The following is a 16,392-nucleotide window of genomic DNA, read 5'->3' as shown; positions in this document are numbered from 1 at the left end:
GTTTGATATAGGTTACAATTCCAAAATTTTAAGTTTTTACTTCTAGCTGCTCTAAGATACTGGAGGCTAAAAGAAATATCAATTTAATGATTCAGTCATCATATTCGTTTCTTAAACCCTACCTTCTCTGTATAACTCCACCATCACCTTTGATTTTTCTCCCACTCTTTAAGGGTATTTGGGCTATGGCTATTCTAACTTTTTCATGTTGGAAGGGGCTGTCACTAATATGGGGTAGGGAGATGGAACTAGCTGATGTTCTGTAGTGGCTGGGCCCTCTAGGTTTCAGAACTTACCTGGTCCAGGGACACATCTGGAGATTGTAGGTATCTAGAAAGTTACCCTAGTGCCTGGAACCTTTGTAGAATCTTACATATTGCCCTAGGTGTTCTTGAGGATTGGCTAGAATGGTTTTGGTTGGGATTTGGCAAGGTATGATAGCAATGTCTAACTGCAGCTTGTGTAAGAATGACCTCCAGAGTAACCTCTTGACTCTATTTGAACTCTCTCAGCCACTGATACTTTATTAGCTATACTTCTTTCTCTCCTTTTGGTCAGGATGGAATTGTTGATCCCACAGTCAGGGCCAGACTCGTCCTTGGGAGTCATTTCCCACACCACAAGGGAGATTTTCACCCCTGGATGTCATGTCTTGGGTCATTCATTTTTATTTTGCTGATGAGAAAACTGAGGCTCAGAGAAGTTAATCAATTTGTTCTTAGTTCCACAGCTAGTTATATATTTTATTTTTAAAACATGGATTCTGTAGTTGTATCCTCCTATAAGTCTTAGAAAAAATGATAAGCCTAATAGCAAGAAGTGCCCTAAATGCTCCCGGGGCATTTCTCACTAAAGCAAACCAGACTTCCTTAGAAAACTATCTGATTCCGGGTCTGGGGAAAGAAATATACAAAGGAACTTTGAAGATATTGTGATACTGGACAAGGGCCGTGGATTCTTTTGCCTGATGCCTCAACAACCACTTCCTGAGACACCAGTGTTTCAAAGAGAGAAAGAGTTAATTACTAGGCACATAGGAGGAGAGCAGATGGTCTAGAGGCCCAAAATCTGTCTCGGGAGTTTAGGGGGTTCAAGATTTTTAAGGAGTTTAGCAAGGGGAGGTGAGGTCATTACGAATAGCAAATTCAAAGCAGAAGAGGAGACAGTGTTAGCATTATCATTTCAATAGGAGAACATAAGCTGAAAGGAGGGGAGGCAGAGCTATCACTTCAGTGCTAAAAGTGTAAGCCAAAAGGAGGGGAGACCAGGTATCTTTCAATAGCAGAGTCTAGCTGATATGATTTACAAATGTCCAGGGCTGAGGCTGGTTAACGACTGACTTAAAATTCTTCATTAACATTAGGGCCTCTGCCCTATAAGACAATGACCAGATAAAGGGAGTAACAGCTCTTCCAGTCACACAGGCACAAGATAAGGGCTTTCACACTCATTTCAGATATCTGGGCAGCTGGATTATAGGTCAGGGATTTCAGGTATTCCCCTCTATCTACTCAGTATACTAGAAACCAAAAGGGTACGATTCAGCAATCAAAATCATCCCTTAAAATCCTTATCTCTTGGTTACAAAGCAAGGAAATGACAAGGGTACTAGAGCTGTTTTATTAGCTAACTTAAAGAGGGTCTTTCTGACCAAAAATGAGAAAATTGTCATTTGAAAGAATTAAAAGATAATTTCCTTGACTTGAACATATTAAATGTATTAAAGCTCACGAGTTCATGATTCTTTTAAAATGCAACTCAGTCACCTTCGGAAGGTAGGGAACCATATTGCTATTTCAAAAACTGGGGAGAAAATGCATGTGTTTATCCTTCTTTTCCTATAGGAACTGCACCTCCAGGATGGATGACTCAATAGTTGATGAGAAGAATGTTCTCTTTAAAGAAGTGTTCCAGCTAATAATTGAAAAAAGAATGATAGAATTAGAATATCACTGGCATAGTCTGTCAGGCTGCTATAACAACTTCCACACAATGGGATGGCTAAAACAACAGCAACTTGTGTGCATGTTAGTGACGTTTGGTGCACTTTTTGTGTGCATGTTAGTACTTTTTTTTTACGTGCAGTTTATAAAATCCTGAGGGCAAGAACCTTGCCTTGTTGTCTGGTACATGCAGAGGACATAGTACCATGGTTCACAGTAAGTTCTCAATAAAAACGGTTTAATTAAATAACAATAACTACACATTTAAATTCTGATGGTAGAGTTTTGAAAGCGAGGGAGGAAAAAATGATGCTATTTGAATGTTAGGTCAGGAGAAAGAGAAGTTGGAAGTGAGGCCATCTGCCTAGCAGAGAGAAAAATTACCTGGTGACAGCCTGCTCAATACATTGGGCTTAGTATGGGAAGATTCTGTCTTATGCCCTTAGCAGATAATATTGGCAGATTTCCCCTGGACTCTCAGTGTCATTTTATGCACATTCAAGGAGCTTTAATTTCCTCACAGCACTTCCGCCTCCCTGAAATGTTCAGCTGCCAGGAACACACCATCTGGCTGAAATACCCCGAACCACTCCTTAAGTGGCCATTACTCAGTTCTCTTTATTAATCCTAATTCCCTTTTCATGCATTTCACAGGGTGACAGGAATAAAAGCAAAGATTATTTGAGAAACAGAGAGCCTAACTCTCTAGGATAGGATATGATCCTTTTGTATCCCAACCATATGTTTGGAAGTCTTTTTTTTTAATAAAAGAATATTTTATTTACTTTAGGTCAGCTGGGAGTAATTACCTACATTTACATCTCACCTCATTGAGAAAAAATAGAAATGTTTTATTAGAGACTTTTGACTTTCAAGCATTTGCATCTCTGGATTGAGAAAATGTTTGGCTCCCTCCTGTAATACAATTAATTCATCACCAAAAGGTGTATGCCCCAAATTTCCACTTGCTGCCTTTGACTTCTTGCCAGAAACAACCTGTTTTTGTTGCATTTAAGATATCAGTGGCAGCCACCGAGTCAATCTGCTAAAGGATTGTGATTGGTGGCACACGTGAACTGACAGCTAGAACCTGGGACTCAACTCCATCCAGGAAACACTCAGCAGACTCTACGACATTAGGTATCCAGGTTTCAGCTTGTTCTTGGCAACTTGGACATCTGTATTGGAAAGGTTTCCCTGAGTGATTGTTTTTACTCGGTTATTGGAGGCTTGATGACATCTCCAGCAACTGCAGTCTGCCAGATAGTATAAATCCTGAACAGTCCAGAATCCGAGTAACTGCCATTAAAAGTGAAAACATCAAATGGGTGGTGAATTGCTTTGGCGATAGCTTTGTATGGAGAGCTGGTGGGGTTGCTGCCCCTCTTGACATCTGGTCTAGCACCGAGGACATACTGGAGAACACTGAATGCATTGGCTTCTGCACTTCCCATGGCAGAAATTGGACAAGACTGTCTCCATTCTGTTCTCAAGTTTCACCTCCATTGCATCTGGCCTGTGTGCCAGCTAAACCAAGCCCACCCCTCATGTTGAGTAACTGGTCAACAATTTGCTTTAGAACAGGATGACTCACACCGAGTCCAATCAAAGCCATTCTTGCACTTGTAAAATAGTTTTGAACATAGTAATGTAACCCTTCTGGTATCACTTTTCCAATCCTATAATCAGGAATAACATGAGGAATTAGCTAAGGCATTCTGGTAAGCTGCAGCATGTAAATTTCCAATGATACAAGCTTGTGGATTCGGAAAAGCCATAGCTTTGTCAAATCTTCAACTGAGACTGAAGGGCAGAGGCTTCCCAAAGACAAAATTCTGGTGCTATGGTGACACTGACCAGGAGCTCCATAAGAATCTCAAAATCATCCTGCCAGCATTCTACAGTGTCAGCCAGGTTTTCCCCTGTTGCAGTCACACTTAATTTATCACCAACTGCTTCAAGTCCACAGGTTATCTTGAAAGTCAAACCGGATGCAAAATGCAGCAAATCAAAAGTTCCCAAATTCTTGCAGTCCTCATATCTACTGCCTGCTTTAATGAACAAACCTATTCTTGATGAAGGAGTATAGTTTTTCAGAGATGTAATCACTAAGCCATTTGGTAATTTGGAAACTCCAGATCCTGAGCATGTGGAGGTGCTCCTGGAGGGGCAGCTGTGGCTTTAACTCTAGGAGCAACTTTGAGGGAATAGAACCTCAAAAAGGGCCAACTCTGGTTAGCAGCTCCTTGGTTCATGCTTGCTCTGACCCACGTTATCGCCAGCTTAAAGGAAAGCGAGATCTGGAAGTCATTTTGCAGTTGTACTTTTTAGGCATCCCAGATACTTCCCTTCTTTCCCCACCTTATTTATTCATTTATTTTAAGTAATTCTAGAAGATGTGCCCTCCATTTCTCCCCTTTGGTAAACTGGATGGGCAAAGCAACAGTCGCTAAGTGGTCGGGGATCCTCAGAGTTGATTTGGAAGATGGGGCCGGGGGCTGTGGAGGGGCCCTCAGCCAGCTGATTCGGTCCTTCCTGCTACACCTGGGCCTGGTTTAGAACAAAAGACGCTTCCATCTGCTGGCCTGGGGATTTGGAATGACTGCTCAGTAAACAACAGTCAGACAGGATGAAAGCAGAGTCCAAGAATCTGAGCCTCCTGTTTAGAAAGTGTTGAGAATGACAGTGATTTATGGGACCGGTTGAAATCCAGGCAACGTCGAGTTGGGTCTGCAGTGACATACTGCAGGATGCAGTATTGCAGTGGCCCGTGGTTAATAATTTGCTCTCCTTGAGTTGGCCTGTTTCTAGAAAAGGGATCTTATAATACATGCTTACTGTTTAGAGCTAGTGTGGGGAAAGATTAAATATTAAAGGAGATTCAGAACTTTGAAAACAAAGGGATTCATGTAATTCCTAAGTATCTGTGTGAATCCTCCATTCTGCTTCATATACTTTCAGGAGACCATAGAAGGCAGAAGAAGGAAAGAGAAATTCTCAGTCCTTTCTGAGAAACAGTTCCTTGGATTCTCTTTTAATCTAGTCCTGTTAGAAAACATGAATGACCCTGGTAATAATTTTTTGTAAAAGGCATGTCAAATCCTCAAGATTGAAACCAGTATACCTACCTTGACTTCTATAGCCAAATTTTTGCTGAAGATTTTGCTGCTGAAGATTTTGGATGAATTCTATCACAATATCTAGTGTGACTTAGAGAAACATTTTCTTTAGTATTGTTTGACCTAATGCTTAAATCCATAACTGACTACAGTTTATTTCTCAATTCAGAAGATTGAGAAGAATAAAAGCACTTGGAAAAAAAAACAGAATTAAGGTCTGCAAATGAGGAGGAACTGCAGATCAAACTACCTTGATATGTGAGGCTTCTGTGAAACAAAAAGAATTCTAAGCATTAGGCAACTAGCCCCTTCTTTCAAAGAATATTGGGTAGAAAATCCAGGCAATGTGTCTGTTAGATTGCCCTCAAGTCCACCATAACAGAATTTGGCCAATAGTAAAATCTCCTGGTGTAGGGGTGTGGACCTTCCTGGCAAAGTGGGACAGAAATCCTAGAATGAGCTGAGACTCAGCAATAAGGGATCGAGAAAACCTTCTGGACCAAAAGCGGGAAGAGTAAAATGAGACAAAGTGTCAACGGCTGAGAGATTCCAAACAGAGCTGAGAGGTTATTCTTACCCAGTAAGTAGATAACACCTTGTTATTCAAGATGTAACGGAGAGGCTGGAGGAAACTGCCTGAAAATGTAGAGCTGTGTTCCAGTAGCCATGTTTCTTGAAGATGATTGTATAGTGATATAGATTTCACAATGTGACTGTGTGATTGTGAAAACCTTGTGTCTGATGCTCCTTTTATCTACCTTGTCAACAGACAAGAACATATGGAATAAAAATAAATAATAGGGGGAACAAATGTTAAAATAAATTTAGTTTGAAATGCTAGTGATCAATGAAAGGGAGGGGTAAGGGGTATGGTATATATACATTTTTTTTCTGATTTCATTTTATTTCTTTTTCTGAATAGATAAAAATTTTCCAAGAAATGACTATGATGAATATGCAACTATGTGATGATATTGTGAATTACTGATTATATATGTAGAACGGAATGATCAAAATAGGAATGTTTGCATTTGCTTTGTCTTTTTTGGTATTTAAAAAAAAAATCTCCTGGTGTTACCAGACAAAGGTGGTAGATTCTTTTGCTCAACACACTCAATGACCAATTCCTGAGACAACGGGATCTCAGAGAGAGAAAAAGTTTATTATTAGGTAGGAAGCAGAGGAGCAGATGGCCTACCGGCCCAAAATCTGTTTCTCAGAAAGGCAGTAATTCTGATAGTTTTATTAAAGAAAAAGATGGGCAGGGTTTAGGATAAATGAGCACAGTGGCCCTGTATGACGTAAGTAGAAGTGGTTTAATCACTGAGCATGTGCAGATTGAGTACACACTTAGTCACAGAACGCGTGCAAGAAAGAGGTGGAATGAGGTCCAGGTGACCTGTAGGTTAAAGTCTAAGTTACTACACATGCCAGGTGGCCCCATTTTGGTTAGATCCAGTCTCTGTAACCAGGATTTCTTTGGACATGGGGTGGCTTAGCTCTAGGCTGATCAAGACCCCTCATTAATAAGCTTTAGGGGCTATCTTTAGTGGTTACAAGACTCTAAAGTTGAACAAGTGGATAACTGGGTACAAACGAAGGTTAGTCACAACGTCTTTACAATCACAGGGGCAGAAGATAAAGGCTATATAGTCATTATGAAAGATCAAGGCAGCTGGATTACAATTTAGAAATTTCAGGTATTTCCCTCTGTCCACCCTGTTATATCAGAAAGCATAGAAGAAAATCTATATAATGATTCGGTGATCAAACTCACTCCTTAAATCCTGATTTCTTGGTTACCCTGGGCCCAGGCTTTATTTTAGAGCAGGGCCAGACACTGCAGGTAGAAAAACATATCCAACCTTTATTTAATCCAAGAAAGTTCACCTCAGTGGGTTAGCAGAAGAGCCAGAGAGTACTACAAGAGAGACAGCCTATCAGTGCATTTTCCTAGTTCTTTAAAACTGGGAGTTGCCAAGAACAATTCCTTAAGAGAATCAAGACATTAAAAGAACCAAGGACAGAACTATATAACAGGAGCCCTGTTGCTGAGACAGCATTCAAAAGTCTTTTTAAAAACTTTTTTAAAGTTTAAAAAAAAAAAAGCTTACTTTTTTTTTTTAAATACTCTGCTAAACTCCTCTTTGGAAATATATTACATGGGGAATCAGGAATTGATTTTATTGACAAATGTTTGAACATTAAATCTAACTGGGTTGATTTTTGAACCAGTCCATTGAAAGAGGTCACACAGATGGCTGACAAATCCGATATCCTTCATCTATGGCTCAGCCTTGCTCTGAAAGTTTCCTTCAAAACCAGGTTCAGAAAAAGCAAAAGCAAAAACAAAACACCAGGCCAAACATAAGTCATGCATACCGTGTGGGAAATTAAGAACTTGACCTTGCTTTTATGGAACATAAAAATGAAAGTCTTAGGAGAAAGTTAAATTGCATTTGGAAACTATTTTCAGAGAGCATATCTAGTGTTTACTCCTTTCTTTCAGTGAACCTAATTTGCCCTTAGTGAATGCTAGGAGTACCTGAATTCTGTATCTTAACCACTGTATCATCGATTTGCTCTTTCATTTTTTCATTTTCATGTAAATTGTAGTAATAATACAAAGAAGTTCCATATGTCCTTCCTTTAGAGTTCCCAAGTTTAATGTTTTACTAGGTTTGCTATATCCTTCTCTATCTATTGCTTTTTCTCCCCTGAATTGTTTGAGGTAAGTTGCAGACACAATGCCCCTTGGTTCAAATGGGGCATTTGAAATGCCCAAATGGTTCAGTGTTTATTTCCTAAGGGCAAGGGCATTATCTTACATAACCACAGGACAATGAGGATCAAAATAAGAAAATAAGGATTGAAGCAGTACTACTGTAATCTAAAGACCTTATTCAGATTTTGTCAGTCATCTCAGTAATATCTTTTATAGTGAAAGAAAAATCTGGATCATGTGTTGCATTCAGTTGTCAAGTTTCTCGAGTCTCCTTTAATCTGGAATAAGGTTTCTCAGGCTTTCTGTCTTTTATAAGTAGACTTTTTTTTTTTTTTTAAGATTACATGCCGGTATCCCTCAATTTGGATTTGGCAAATATTTCCTCATTATTACATTCTAGTTGTGCACTTTTGGCACAAATTTTATAGAAGTAATGTGCTCTTTTCAGAGCATATCAGGAGGCACACATTTTGAATGAGGCAATTATATTTAAGCAAATAGTTTTAAATGTTATAATCAGTACTGAGTGGGTATCAGGTCAACATGAATTGGAGAAAAAATCTGACTTATAGGGTATAATATGTACAGTTCCTTTTTATTAGGTAAACAAACTAGGCTAACAAATAATAGTAATGAAAGCCAAGAGTGACCTGTAGCTAGGTTTCTGGGACTTGAGAATAAGCCTACAGATGGCAAATGACCTCAAGGTTTCTCTCTCCAACTTCCCACTCAATTCAGGAATTTTCGCCAATACTCTGCATTAATGGTAATCTTAGCCTCAACTTCCATTTCGACGAAAGGCACCTGGTTGTAGTTTAAAGTCCTGAAAAGCAATATATTTGCCTTATTTCCCTTAAATACTCATTTATTCTACTCATTTACTTATCAAAATCTCTATTATGGTGAGTTAAAAGCTTAGTTGCGATTCAGCCCAAATCTGAATTAACAGGCTTTCTGTGTGTAGCCAAGAGGCAGTGAGCTGCATGGAAAAGGGCACAGGGAGAGAGAATCCGCAGCCACCGGTAGAGGGGTCCCAGCCGCCTACCCTGCCCTGTCTATCCCCAAAAGACAAAGAACAACAGACCTCACGTAAAGCTCCCAGATAACTTACAGGAGGCTTCAGAGTGGAAACTTGAAGCAACAGTCCCAGAGGGTGAAATACTGCTTGTGAAATGGCACAAGAGGTGTGGAAAGCACATGAATATCATGAACCACATGAAAAGTGAGTTATTCTGCCGGGTTAATTCCCTTAGACTATAATGGGCATCATTTCACCTTCCTCCTCAAAAACGCCGCCGAGCCTCTTTATGAATAAACTTCTCAGCCTCTGACCAACCCTCCCTGAAGTACCCCCAGCTTGGGGTTATCTTAAAACAATTACGGGGAACGGGCTGACCCACGGCATCCATTGGTATCTTAGCCCCAGATCACCGCCCCATGCCTCCTGGGCTGAGCAAAGCTCTGGGTGTGGAGTGGTGAGTGAGACGGATGCAGCCTCTCTCCCCTCCTGGAGTCTGCCGACTAACAGGGCGTGACTAACAGTGCAATAAAAATCATTACATTTTTGGGGAATTAAATTGGCACAGAGATGAATCCGGTGACGACCCTTGTCTAGCTCGTTCCTTTGCGGTTTTACAAGAGACCTGCATGAGCGGTCCTGGGTTGCCCAGTTCCCTCCGTAGGCTCATGGCTCTTCCCACCCACGCCAAGTTCACCCACCTTGTTTTTGGAGCTCCATTAGGAATCCCTGGTCGATAACGGGCTAGGCGTTCTCTCCTGGTGTTTCAGTTTGCCAAAGCTACCAGAATGCAACACACCAGAGACAGACTGGCTTTTAATTGGTTTTATTTGGTTAAAAACTTATAGTTCTTCCGAGGAAAGGCAGCTAACCTTCATCTGAGGTTCTTTCAGATGAAAACTTTCCCATACGGGAAGACACAGGACAATCTCTGCTGGCCTTCTCCCCTGGCTTCCGGGTTCTAACAGCTTTCCTCTGGGCAATTCCTTTCTGCTTCTCCAAACGCCTGGGCTGAGCTGTGAGCTCAGAGATGAGGTATGCAGAGCTGCTTGGCTGCTTGATCGCGCCTCTGACCTCTCTCTTTTAAGCCTCCAGCTAATTAAGTTAAACCTCACTCGTTGCAGAAGGCACTTCCCTTAGCCAACTGTAGATGTAAACAGCCACAGATGAGTTTCATATGTCAATGATTCAAGGCCACAGCAACAGAACTAGGCACCATCACCTGGCCAAGTTGATGCCTGAACTTAACTAACACACCTGGGAAGGAATTTTCATACACTATCCCTATAAGAGCCTCTCTTAACATCATGAATGTACTGGCTTTAGCATAAGACTTGGGAAAGGTGCAGGGTTAGATAGCTTTTAACTGAATAGCATCACACCGCACAGACCCTACCTGTGAGGCTCACCTGGGTGGTAGACCCATCTACCAAAATCCATTTACCAGTGCTTCTCTAGGTTTTAGTAAAAAGAACTCCAGATAGGTCTTCTTCTTAGAGATCCAAAAGTTGCAGGGTAAATATTATAGACTGTGGGAGGAGAGTTGGCAAGATGTGTTCGTTTCTTTAGTCCATGAGTGTAAGCATGTTTTAGGAAGTGGGGGGTACTGGGTACAGAGATGATTAAGACATGGTATCTGTAAGGGATGGTGGACTCCTTCCACTCAAATAAGGAAGTACCTTAAGCCTTGCCCTTCTAACATGGCCCACATCCCCCTGAAACAACACATGATAATAAAGAACTCAATATACCTTCATCTGTGATTGATCAAATATGAGGCTTACTTGATTGGTTCTCTCTAAGGGCAGATAAATACACAAATGAAGGACTCAACATAGCTTCATCTGTGATTGGTCAAAGATATGAGTAATTATGATAACAAGGTGTAGAAAACTTACTTTTTAATTGGCTAGTTTCCGAGACTAGATTGTAACTCCTAAGTAGCCAGTCAATGGCAAACAGGGAGAGGAATTCCTTTGCATTAGGGACTAAAACAAAAGCAGCCCATACACTCCCAAAAGGAACGTTGCACTCATTCGTTACTTGTTCCTGTGAGTGTCCTTTCTTATGAGAAAGAAATAAAAGAGCTTCTGCCATACTGGGTGAGCATTTGAAGAACTAGCTTGAGCTAGCAACGCTGAGCTGGCAACGCTTAGATGGTAACACTGAGTTGGTAAGATTGAATTGGTAATGCTGCTTGGTAAAGCTACTCCATACTGTATCTGTTCGTCTAAAAGTGAATGAGAAAACCAGTGGTCCATGAAGGAGGGAGGAGCAGGGTGCAGGGCGAGCACTCCATCAACGTCAGGGTCGGAGTGGTGGAGAAGACCTGGCTGGGAGTTTCCAGGTAGTGCAAGGAGAGAGTCCTCACCATCACAACTTCAAGTGAACACAGGGCAATGAAATGAGGGTCTGGTGAGTTCTCTAGGGGGAACCCAGCCTCTCCCAAATGATACTCTGATCTCTGAATTTTTGGATTGTGTTCTTTAGAAGAGAATCTAATAACCGGCCTTTTATCCCCCCTCACTTTTATCCATATTGACATTAAGTATAATCCAATAAACTGAATAAATTAGTCTAGGTCAAGGAGACAGGGCAGCCTGAAGTAGACAAGTCATCTAAAAGCATAGAAAAGAGAGCCGGGTCACTGTGTAGATTCTTGGAAAGGGTGGGACTGTCACTTTTTAAAGCCCGAAGGATAAATGACTTTCGGACTTGGAAATCCAATGGAGTTTGCCCTGCAGGTTTTCAGAACTGTTTGGGTCTTGTGACCCCTGTGCTCTTTCCAGTTTCTCTCTATGGAAATGAAAACATGTGTCCTGTGACTGTCCTGCCTTTGCATATTGGCACCAGATAACTTGTTTTAAGATTTATAGGTCCACAGCCAGAAGGGAATTTTTGCCACATTAATATCATTTAAGGTGATGTATATAGGTGCCAAGTTGACAAGGGGTGGACATGTGGTAGTTAGGTTCAGGTGTCAACTTGGTCAGGTGAAGGTGCCTCGTTCTGTTGCTGTGGACATGAGCCAATGGCATGTGAAGTTCATCTGTTGCTGATTACATCTGCAGTTGGCTAGGAGGCATGCCTTCTGCAATGAATGATGTTTGATTTAATTGGCTGGATGCTTAAATGAGAGAGCACAACACAGCACAGCCCAAGCAGCTCGGCATACCTCATCTCAGCACTCACAGCTCAGCTCAGGCCTTTGGAGATACAGAAAGGAACCACCCTGGGGAAAGTTGTTGGAACCCAGAGGCCTGGTGAGAAGGCCAGCAGAGATCACCCTGAGCCTTCCTTTGTAAGAGAGAAACCTCAGATAAAAGTTAGCTGCCTTTTCTCTGAAGAACTATACGTTTTTAACTAAATAAGTCCCCTTTTATTAAAAGCCAATCCATCTCTGGTATGTTGCATTCTGGCAGTCTTAGCAAAGTAAAACAGGGAAGAAGTGAGTACTTTTTACTTTTTACTCTCCCTGCTTCTATAGCCTTCATTTAAATCCATGAGTTTATATTAACCTTTAAAAATATTATAGTAAAGGGTGGTGCAATGGTGGCTCAGTGGCAGAATTCTCATCTGCCATGCTGGAGACCTGGGTTCAATTCCCAGAGCCTGCCCATGTCAAAATAAATAAATAATAATAAAATGCACATATAATAGTAGAAAGCAAGGCATTTTTATTCATTTGAGTGACATAATTTACTGGGATCAAAGTTGTAGCAAGTGACTTACTTTTAAGAGCAGTTAGAAAACTATGAGCTAATATCCTTAAAGATTCTGTTCCTAAAAATGTTCAAATAGGACCTTTTGTAATAAAGAAAAGTGAGTTATAAAAATTCAGATTTAGTGAGTTACAAATTCATAAATGTGATGGTAAGGAAAATGGATGTTGGGTTGCTGATTTTCTCTCCAGTCCCTCTTTTATCTCATTATGTGGAAGATGGGCTGAGCCCTTCTATGAATGCTTAAGTGCTCAGAGGTGTTGGGGCCTATAAAGAGAGGAAGTGAACCTAAAAAAGAAAGAGCATAACCATACCCCACATATTTGAGCAACTCTGCTACTATGACCTAAGGATTTCCCAGTCCAAGTATTTCATCTTAGGTGAAACTGAAGAAACAAACATCTAAGTATTCATATGTAGCAGTAATATTGGCATATTAAATTATTTGGCTCAACTGTTAGTGCTTTTTTTATGATTTTTATTTTTGTGTCTTATACATACCCTAAGGTCAACCTGTTTTCCACATTATTAGGATTTATGGTCAGTTGATCACTCCTTAAGTGTCCAGAGGAGTGGCAGAGTAGAAAGCATAAGCATACCATCCCTAGAGCCAGGCTGTGGGTTTAAACCCCTTCTCTGCTACTAACCAGCTCTGTGAATTTGGGCATGTAGCTGAGTCTCTGTAACTCAATTCCCTACTGATGAAATGGAGATACTGGAATTGAACAGGGAGGTGAGGAGTAGCTTGTACATAAAAACCTTTTTTTTTTACAGTGAAATATTCAAATACATAGATATTTAAAATGTTGTGGTGACATATACACATTTCCCATTGAAATGCTCAGAGCTTAAATGAACCATGTAATCAGTTTTGACAAATGCATATCACGGCAGAATATTTCCATCAACCCAGGAAGTTCCTTTTTGCCCCTTTCCAGTCAACCCCTTACCCCAGAAGCAACTACTGATTTCATTTCTATTACTGTGGGTTAGTTTTGCCTATTATAGAATGTCATATAAATGGACTTACACAATATGTACTTATTTGTGTCTGGCTTCTTTCACTCAGTGTGATATTCTGGTGATTCATCCATATTTTGCATGTGTCAGCAGTGTTCTTTTTTATTGCTGAGAACTATCCCATGATTTCTTTATCCATCCTCCTGTTGATGGATATCTGAACTGTTTCCAGTTTGGGACTATTATGAATAAAGCTGCCATCAACATGCTTATACAAGGCTTGTAGTGGACAAACTTTTTCATTTCTCTTGGATGAATACCTAGGAGTGAAATTTCTGGACCACAGAGTAGACATATATTTTATGAAAACCTGCCAAATGGTTCTTCCAAATGATTGTTCTGTTGATTGCCGATGATGTATGAGTTCCACTTGCTCTGCTTGGGGTTATTAGTATTTAATGTTAGCCAATCTGGTGGTTATGTGGTGGTTTTAATTTGCATTTCCTTGATGACTAATGACATTGACCACTTTTTTCATCTCTGTATCTTCTTTTGTGGAAGTGTTTGTTCAATTCTTCAGCCCATTTTTTGGGGAAGTGTTGTTTGTCTTATTATCAAGTTATAGGAGATCTTTATATATTCTGGATACAAGTGCTTTGTCAAACCTATGGGTTGCAAATACTTCCTTTAGTCCGTGTGTGGTAGCCAGCCTCCAAGGCAGCTGGTGAAGCACCTAGCCAGATGGCTTTTATGCTCTATGTAATCCTGTCCTTCACTGAGGCTGGGCTGATGTGGAGAAAAAGGAATGCTGTGCGAGTGACATCCAAGGCTAGGTCATTGGACTCTGAGATGGTTTGCTCAAGCCACAGTGGGAAGATGCCACATCAAGAGAAACCAACTCACCAGCCGTGTGAGTGAGCCACCTTGAGAAAAATCCTCCTGCCCCAGTCAAGCCTTCAGGTGGCCACAGTTCTGGCCATCAACTGACTGCAACCTTGGGAGAGGCCCTGAGCCAGAACAACTCATCCAATCTGCTCCCAAATTCCTGCCCCACAGAAACCATGAGATATAATAATAAATGATCATTGCATTTTTAAACCACAAAGTTTCAGGATGAATTTTGAAACGATTACGCTGTGGCTGTTCATTTACTTCCTTGATGATGTATTTTGCTAACCAGAAGTTTAAAAAGTTTTAATGAAATTTTATTGGGATATTTTCACACACCATACAAAAGCCATACTCTTTTTAAAGTACTTAAGACTTGCCTGGCACACATAGTATGCTTCCCGTAAATATCAGTTATTTTGATAACTGCCAAAGAAAATCTTTAGCCAGTGTGCTGGTTTGAAAGGATTATGTGCCCTAGAAAAGCCATGTTTTAATCCGGATCTATCTTGTAGAGGCAGCTATTTCTTTTAATCCTTATTCAGCACTGTAGGTTGGAAACTTGATTAGATTATTTTCACTTGATTAGAAACTTATTTTACACCTAATTGTGGGTATTAACCTTTGATTAGAGGGAGATGTGACTCCACCCATTCCAGGTGGGTCTTGATTAGTTTACTGGAATCCTTTAAAAGAGGAAGCATTTTGGAGAGAGTCTTGAGAGTCACGAGAACCATAGAGCCCGTGTAGCCAGAGACCTTTGGAGATCAAGAAGGGATACGCCCCTGGGGGAGCTTCATGAAACAAGAAGCCTGGAGAGAAAGTGAGCAGACATTGTCATGTGCCTTTCCAGTTGAGAAACCTTGAACTTCATCGGACTTGCTTGAGAGAAGGTACCGTGTTGTTGGTGCCTTAATTTGGACATTTTTATAGACTTGCTTTAATTGGGAGATTTTCACGGCCTTAGAACTGTAAACTTGCAACTTAATAAATTCCCCCTTTTAAAAGCCATTCTGTTCCCGGTATGTTACATTCCAGCAGTTAGCAAACTAGAACAGTCAAATTTAGAATCTCCTTGGTGCAGACTTGGTACACAGCCATGACATTGAACTGCTGACTAGAACCAAACTAATTTCCTTTTAAATGCAAACTTGAGGATTGTATTTATCAATATTTTGGATAAATCTCAAAGATGTTACGTTATATTTCTAGAATATTAAAAGTTTCTTAGACCCAGAAGAATATTCTAATAGGAGCTTCCAGGTTGTTTGATTAGGACAGCATACAGTTGGGTATCTTACTTTACCCCATTGATAAAGGGCTGGTTAGCTTCCTTCATTCTGAGTCAGGTCAGTTTTGGCTAAACCTTTGGCTAAATCAGATAGGTATGGCTCAGAGCAGAGGTTCTCAAGACAGAATCGATCACAAGTGCGCTTTAAAATAATCTATTTTAACATCTCAGTTGCTCATTTTACTTTTAACAGGTTATTTCCAAAGACTGAGTGTTCTATCTCATGAAGCAATCCATGGCATGTGTATAATGCACTTGGTCGGTCTTTGTTCCACTTCCTGGGAGCTGTCTTCTAGATCTTTGAAATTTCCCTCCATGAGTGTCTTTTTGTTATTCAGGCTGGGCTCCTAGAACACTCCTGGCCAGCCACAGGTAGTCTTGGGTGTGGGGCTGGCCACTCCTCAAAGACCAACCATGTGATTAGGGGGTTGGAGCTTTGAATTCCAGCTTCTCAGCCCAACCTCTCCTGGCTCTGGGAGGGAAGAGGTCTGGAGATTGAGTCCAACCTACAGTCATTGATTCCACCAATCACGCATAAAAGATTTCATTATGAACTCTGGACAGTTGAGGCTTGGGTGAGCTTCCCTGACTGAGAAGATGCATTGCTATGCTTGGAGCATAACAGGCTGTGTGAGCCTCCATGGAATACACCAAAGTGTGTGCTTGAGATCCTGCCAGCCCTTGCCGGAGGTGTCTCTTTGGTTTCTAATTTGTAACCTTTTACTA

The 16,392-nt window shown here is 40.8% G+C and overlaps 1 pseudogene; it reads right to left on the bottom strand.

The window, feature by feature from the left end:
* Positions 1–2,669: 2,669 nt before the first annotated feature.
* LOC143661238 (cytochrome b-c1 complex subunit 2, mitochondrial pseudogene) lies at positions 2,670–4,198 on the bottom strand (annotated as a pseudogene).
* Between the last annotated feature and the right edge of the window lie 12,194 nt (positions 4,199–16,392).

Source organism: Tamandua tetradactyla, chromosome 17 (genome assembly GCF_023851605.1).
Source record: "Tamandua tetradactyla isolate mTamTet1 chromosome 17, mTamTet1.pri, whole genome shotgun sequence".
NCBI lineage: Eukaryota > Metazoa > Chordata > Mammalia > Pilosa > Myrmecophagidae > Tamandua > Tamandua tetradactyla.
Note: the sequence above shows the minus strand (reverse complement) of the source record. Positions and strands in the feature narration are given on the sequence as shown.